The sequence below is a fragment of the Danio aesculapii genome, chromosome 3 (genome assembly GCF_903798145.1).
Source record: "Danio aesculapii chromosome 3, fDanAes4.1, whole genome shotgun sequence".
Taxonomy (NCBI): domain Eukaryota; kingdom Metazoa; phylum Chordata; class Actinopteri; order Cypriniformes; family Danionidae; genus Danio; species Danio aesculapii.
The window spans coordinates 4,623,633-4,631,524 of record NC_079437.1 but is presented as its reverse complement, the minus strand read 5'-3'; positions in this window follow the sequence as shown (position 1 = coordinate 4,631,524).

Here is a 7,892-nt window from a genome sequence, read left to right as displayed (position 1 = left end):
TCGCTCTACTAACAAATGTTTGCATTACTATACAGACCAAGTAGAATAATATAATAAGAAAATATCAGTTTGCAACATCAAGCAGCGTAACGAACAGTTTTTAACGTCTAAAAATGAATGGAAGTGAATGAGACCGGAAGTCTCGAGCCAAAAAGATTCAAATGGCTGCGCCCGCTGGTCGGCAAAGAATAAGGTGAATAGCACGCTTGATGGCATCTCTTGGTGTTTGCCTCGTAAATATATAACACATACCATTATTCTTCTTTCATTAACTTGTGCAACATGTTTAGGAAAACATCAATAGAATAATTATGTGTCAGCTCAGTGATATTTCAGTGGATTTGATGTTTTAAAAACAATATGATGATGAAAATACATGCCATGTGGTGTCTAGTTTCAGGTTAGCATCTTGAGCTAAAGCACGAAATACTGGCAAATGTCAACTCTGTTAGTGATTTAAAAAGCAGCCAACCGTATCACGTTAAATATTATAAACAGCCATTTACGATCAAGCACAACATTGTTCACAGTCAATTAAATAGTGCTAGTGTTGTTCTGGAGTCATACTCGCATGCAGGGGCGTCGCTAGACCCGATTTACTGGGGCACGTGCCCCAGTAAAAATCTCCAGTGCCCCAGTAAATGCATTTAGATGTGATTTACTTCATATGCAAGTGTATTTATTAAGAGTGGTAATTCTGAAATAAAGACGTTATTCTCTATGTGCAACCGAACCAACGCTGGTGAAAGCAATGTAGTTTAATCAAAAAGCAAACTGAGAAATTGCGCCTCTCCACGTGTGCGCTTCTCTCACGCGCTGCTCTTCTGCCAGTGCGAGTCCCGGTAGTTAACATGCGCGCCAAAAAAGCAGGCTACTTGTCACGCGTCGCTCATGCATTGTAAAACCAGCGTAACAGCCTTTTTTGTTTAGCTAGTCGACAAAACTAAAGTTGAAACAATATGACGGTGATCTTACTAAGCATGCCTCATGATTTTTTTGTATGAAGCAAAAAGGAGGGAGGTAAAGACTTAACGAACCTAATTCTCTACCATGTGTCAAGTCTAAGACAACAGATAATTCTATTAAAACATCTTTTTTATTTTATTGAATTGTCTATAGAATTTCATTCAAATTAAATTAATATTTATGCAAAAAATTTCTTAAATGATCTTAGCATGTTTTCCAGTTACATTTAAGATTATTTAGAATAATTGTATGTTATTTATAATAAATATTTCTTAAAAAAAAAAAAAAAAAAAAATTGTGCGCCCCAGCAGAGCTTTATGTCTAGCAACGTCCCTGCTCGCATGCGATTTCAGACCCAATATTCAAAGTAGCGTGGTAAACAATATAGGGACTGTTGCAAATATAAAAACAACTGTACCTGAATAGCATTTTATATTAATAATGAATTCAGAACCCTGTAAATCAAAAATTAGTTAGTAAATCCAGTTAAAAGGAAAACCAATGTAAAAATACGTAGAATTGTTTTGTCTGGTTTAAGGTTAGCATATTGAGCTAAAGCACAAAATAGTGGCAAATGTCAACTCTGTTACTGTCAACTCGATTAGCGGTTAGGGTCAAACAACAACCAGTAACAAAAACAAAATGTCCCCAATCACATTCAAGCATTTTTTTACATTAATAATGAATTCAGATCACTGTAAATTAAACATTTGTTGTATAATAATTCAAGTTAAAGGAAAATTAATGTAAAAATGCATAAAATGGTGTTTTGGACACGTCATATGGAGTCTGGTTTCAGCTAGGCATCCTAAGCTAAAACACAAAATAGTGGAAAATAGTCAACTCCGTTACCATCAAACTCTATTAGTGCTTTAGAAAGCAGCCAATCATATTACATTAAATAATAGAGGCAGCCAATGACTATCAAAGTACAACATTGTTCACAGTCAATTAAATAGTGATAACGTTGCTTTGAAGTGATTTCAGACCGGATATTCAAAGTAGCGTGGTAAACAATATAGGGACTGCTGCCAATATAAAACCAACGATAACATTGCATATTAATAATGAATTCATCAGTTCTGGTTATGGCGCAGGAGTAGTTGTGTGTGCGGTCCGCTCCCAAAAAGCTTTTCAGTGTTGTCTTTTAACCTCAGGGTTCTGTTCTTCGTACGTAGATTACTCAGTTAGCTGGATTTGGTTATTGACGATTTGACATGATCCAGGATCGTTTCGTTCTTCAAAACTCATCTGAGAGTTGTTGTCATAGCAACAGTTCTGGTAGCTCAAACCTGCTCTGGAGCAGGCTTATTTCATATAAACAGGATTAGATCGGGTCAGTTCAAGCAAAGATAATACTGAAAGTATGAACCGAATGCTGATATTTTCTTACAGTAGTAGGTATATACACTTGGGGAAATTGTAAATATATATATAGTTACAAATTTACTTATGCAATCTGCACTCTGAAATAAAAGTACAAAGACTGCCACCTGGTGGTTAAAAGAGAACATTTATTGATTTGAACTTTATAGATACAAACGCGTACATGCACAATATTGGACTTTTTGTTTTTAAAAAGGATAGGTGTAATAATTTATGCAGTCATGCATGCATTTTGACCGCTAATATACTGGTGATTGACACCTTTACTGATATCAAAATGCTTTTTTGATGCAAAATTAATTCAGTTATTCCTTACGCCGATTAATACAACTTGAGTAGGCCTAGGCTACTATAAAGAAAATCTTCTCTAAATGTAGAACTAAATATATTGATATGCATTGAAACACATGGTGAATACTCTTGACACATGAACGTGTAAAGCCTGCAGCTCACAACAAATGTGGAAAGTTATTACGTATATTTAACAAACCGTTTACTGCTAACTTTTTGTAATTTTGCTCACATGGATAATTGAATATTAATCAGATGATGTCATTACGCTGCTGTGCCGTCAGCCAATCATTGCATTGCTGGTCATGATTTCGAGGATCGATAGATCTGTCCTTCACAACACACACAGCAATCTCAGATCAGCTCATCCAGACATTTTATTTTGATTCACGAACTTGTTTGAAGAAACAAATTAGCCAGAGATCAGTTATCAAGATTAACAGATCCAGGATTTGTCAAATCATCTTAAATAATTTAAGCGAGGTACGAAGAACGGACCCCAGTGCTTTTGTTGGTATCTGACAGTATTTGTTTATCTGCTGTTCTGACTTCATTTGCTTTTGTAATGTCAAAATGAAGTTGCAGACAAGTTGATAGAGAAAGAGTAGGCTCTCTCTCGCCGAGTGCTAGGCCTGTCATGATATCTATTTTTTGTTGTACGATATATTGCACCAAAATATATTGAGATAAACGATATTATTGTCATTTAAAGATGATTATGACATTATTTAAATGACAATATAATAGCATCAAAATTCAAGTACACTCTTCACACAGATTAACACATAATATTTTATTCTTATGTATATTTCATTTAAGTATAGTCATTTAAACTGTTTAATAATTAGGCATTGGAGTCAGAATGTGAAAACGCATATCCTAAATAAATGATAATAAATGTTAACAAAAAAAGTGCAAGGTGAAATGTAACAGAGGCTGCGATATCTGCTGCTACCAGATCTACTGTATTTTCAGTTGTCAGGCACCAACGTGTATACTATGACATATGTATACTACAAATATACCATGGTAATTTATAGTATTGTTTTTAAACCATACTAACACCTCCAATAAAGATAGAGATGTTGCACAGTCTTCTAAAATGTTGCTAGAATTGGCTTTTACGTATGGGCGATGTATATTGCATCACCAAAAATGATTAAGGTCATGTCCATTTGTTGTGCGATAATGTAATGTATTGTTTATTTAATGCCATGTCAGCAACCAAGGCTATTTTTATGGCAGGAACATTTCAATAATAAATATACAATTAAAACAAATCAACAAACAAACGAATACATAAATTAAATAAGATTTTTAGTGTTCATATACATGATAAGAATTCTAAAATCTTTTCTAGTGTCACTTTGCTAAAAATGTCCTTAAGAGAGTTCATTTCATTAAAAAAGTCTTCTGGAATCATTAAAAGCAGGACAGTCCAGTAAAATGTGTATTATAGTAAGGAATTGTGCAGTACAATCACAGAGTAGGGTTTTCACCTTGGAGCAAAAAAAAAAAAACATGGGTTATTCTATGTCCAATATAACATCTGGTAAACCACTTGATCAAATCGAGTCTTAAAATGTCTTAAAATTCTGTGTGAGATTTCAGGTTGGATTTCATGTAACTTATTATTTTCCAATGCATCCCATTCCTCTTGCCGCTTGTTTAAAATGTAAACATTGATAAAAGGTCTCATCTCTGATGGAGGAATTTGCCATTTGTTTACCACTTGCTTCAAAGCTTCTTTAGCAGCTGCATCAGCTCGCTTATTTCCTGAAAGCCCGGAACCCAGCAAAAAATGATGTGATAAAACTGATTTTGTAGATGGTGAACTTTAGTCAAAATATTATCAATCAAAGGATGATCATTCATTGAAGATTCCATAACTTGGAGTCTGTAAAAATTATAGATTTCTTTAGCTGGGCATTTTCTATATACAGTACTCCAATGCTAAAAGTAAAGCACGGGCTTCAGCTGTGAATATGGAGCATTTTTTAGGCAGACTGATTCCATAATGGGCGATGCAGTGGCGCAGTAGGTAGTGCTGTCGCTTCACAGCAAGAAGGTCGCTGGTTCGAGCCTCGGCTGTGTCAGTTGGCGTTTCTGTGTGGAGTTTGCATGTTCTCCCTGCTTGGGTTTCCTCCGGGTGCTCCGGTTTCCCCCACAGTCCAAAGACATGCGGTACAGGTGAATTGGGAAGGCTAAATTGTCCGTAGTGTATGCGTGTGAATAAGTGTGTATGTGTTTCCCAGTAATAGGTTGCAGCTGGAAGGGCATCCACTGCATAAAACAAATGCTGGATAAGTTGGCGGTTCATTCCGCTGTGGCGACCCCAGATTAATAAAGGGACTAAGCTGAAAAGAAAATGAATGAATGATTCTATAATGTTGTTTGTGCGATAAGTCATTATATTGATTATTATGACAGGCCTACAGAGTGCTAACATTACGTTAGCCGAGATAAGTGCTTTACATGACCACCTTAGAGCCTCGATCGCAGAAGACTTCGAAACATCATTCGAAAGTTTGCCAGCCAAACTAGAGAAGATTCAATCCACATTGGCTGATCATGATCTTCGCATCGGTAACCTCGAGTCTGACGCTACAGGGATTAGTCAGCAGCTTGTTCAACTCGATGCTACGTTTTCGAGGCTCCAGGAGCACAACGAGTGGTTGATAATGAATTCAGATCACTGGAAATTCTACATTTGTTGTTCATAATAATTCCAGTTAAAGTAAAATGAATGTAAAAATACATAAAATGGTGTTTCAGACACGTTATGTGGAGTCTGCTTAGGTTAGCATCTTGAGCTAAAGCACAACATGGTGGAAAATGTCAACTCTATTACTGTCAACTGTTATGTTATAATTCCAGGAAAACTAACGTAAAATGCTTAAAATGTACTCTCAATTCTGGAATTAAGCTGCGTCTCAATTCGCATACTATCCGTCCTAAATAGTATTAGTATGTCCCAAATTGTAGTATGTTGAAAAGAGTAAGCCAAAGGTTCCCGTATGGTTACCATTTTCTTGGTAAAACCTCGAAGTGTAGAAGCGTCCATACCCTAACCGTTGATATTGCCCACAATACATTGCGCGTAGGACGTGAATTCAATTTAGAACTACAAACGCGGGTGAAAAGTGTAAACAAACTACAAACATGGGCGCGCGAGACCAACCGTCAAGTAGAGAGAGGCTTCGGTAAAGATGTTTGTATGACTGTTCATTAATATCTAGCCCACTGGAACATGTATTAATCGCGTTTTCTGTGTTATAGTTCATCTGCAACAACAATACTGAGCTTATATAAAGACGTGTTTGGAGATTAACATCTGAATGCAGAATTATCCAAACAATTGAGGAGATTTCTCTGCATGAAAGACTCGTGAATGGCAGAATAACCTGCTGCTGCTGCTGCTTCTCCAATAAGGTAGGATGTGGATGATGTGTGGATGATTGACAGGGCTCGTAACTAAGCAACACAACAATCTGTTAACGTGGAAGTAGTATGTCCCAATAGCTTGCGTACTCTTCTGTTACACACTCAAAAGTGTGTACTTTTCCTTCCCAAAAAAGTACATACTTTCAGGGTGTAGTGTATAAGTATGCGAATTGGGACGCAGCATTAGTCTCACACACACACTTCCTGCCCTCATATGTCTTTTCTTTTTTTACTAGTTGCCATGACATCATCAGTAACCCAGGAAACAGAGCAACAAGCAGGACCCAGGAAATGAGGTAATGCCTCAGGAATGTTGGGAGATCAGTGTTTCCCCACAGCAAACAGAGCAGCTCTGTCCACAGCCAAAACGAGCCAATGACCCAACACGAGGTCAACAGCTCTTACAAAACATGACACATGAAGCTATACAGAATACAACCAGTATCGATGTAAACATCTCGTCATCACCCTACAAACCATGTCTGACATTAAAACAGGGACATAAATTAGTCTGTACAAATGACCACACTATATTAAAACGCTGGCAATGAGAACTTGACTATTGGGCTCATTTAACTTCGTATTTTATATTAGGTGTTACACATATTAACCACAATATGTGGCTTCAGCATCGATATCGCAATGTGTGCATCTGCAATAGTCACATCACAGGACGTCAAGCAATTTCAAGTGAATTCAAACCATTTAGACGGAAGAAGGGCCCTATCATACACCTGGTGCGCGACGTGTTTGGCGTGATTTGTTGCCATTTTCAGACCAGCGCAACAGTCATTTTCACGTTTTACACTACGTTGTTTAAATAGCTAATCCATTTCTGCCACTTTGCTGACTCATGGGTGTGCTGGTCTGAACAGGGGGTGTGTTAAGACGCATTGTTGGCGTGTGGCTATTCTGAGAAACTGAAATAAACTGCGCAATTGACCAGACAATATGCATCAGTATAATATTATTATTATCAGTATTATTTTGTTATATGCATATTTATATTTGTTATAATAAAAACAAGTTTAGATTTGTCCACCTGTGGGGTTTTGGAGACATCTGCATCACCATACGGGGCATAAGAGCAGGATATATTTGGATATAACTCGCTATTATTGTTCATTTAATTAGAAATTAGAACTGAATATAGAAATAGTTTTGAAACAAATCTTTGTGCTGAAACTAAATTAAATGTGTCGGCTAATGGATGTCTTCAGTGGAGTGCGTACAACACTGTTTCCTTCACCAAAGTAAAGGAGTAAAGAGTAAAAATAAAGTAAAGAGAAAGTAAAGAGGCTGAATGGAGGAGTTTCGTTCTTTATTTTCGCGCTGCAGATGCTCTGTTTAACTGTTTTCTCACTAGTGAAGCATTTAGTTTTTACACTTACAACGTCCGCCATGTAAATAGCAAATGCGCCATGGCGCGACACAACTGACTCTTAAAGGGATTGTGAGATCAGACTCTGATTGGTTCAATGTACGTTATGCTCAAAGCACACACAGAACTCATTAAGAGAATAAGCTCAACCCTGTTAGACCATGCGCCTAGGCACAGAGCGTATTCTTCTATCCTTAAAATAGCAAAAGTGGATTCGGACATGCCCTTAATGCTTTTGCGGCCTGCACTTTAGACTTTGCACCTATATCATTAAAACAGAACCCATAAAGCGAGCCACTTTAAAAAAAGACAAATTGTTTATTTATACAATGACGACTACAGAGTTTTATTTTAGACTTGATTCTTTAATTTCTGTGCCTCAGTAATGTTAGATTCCTCCAAAAAAACCATAAAGTGCTGTTTA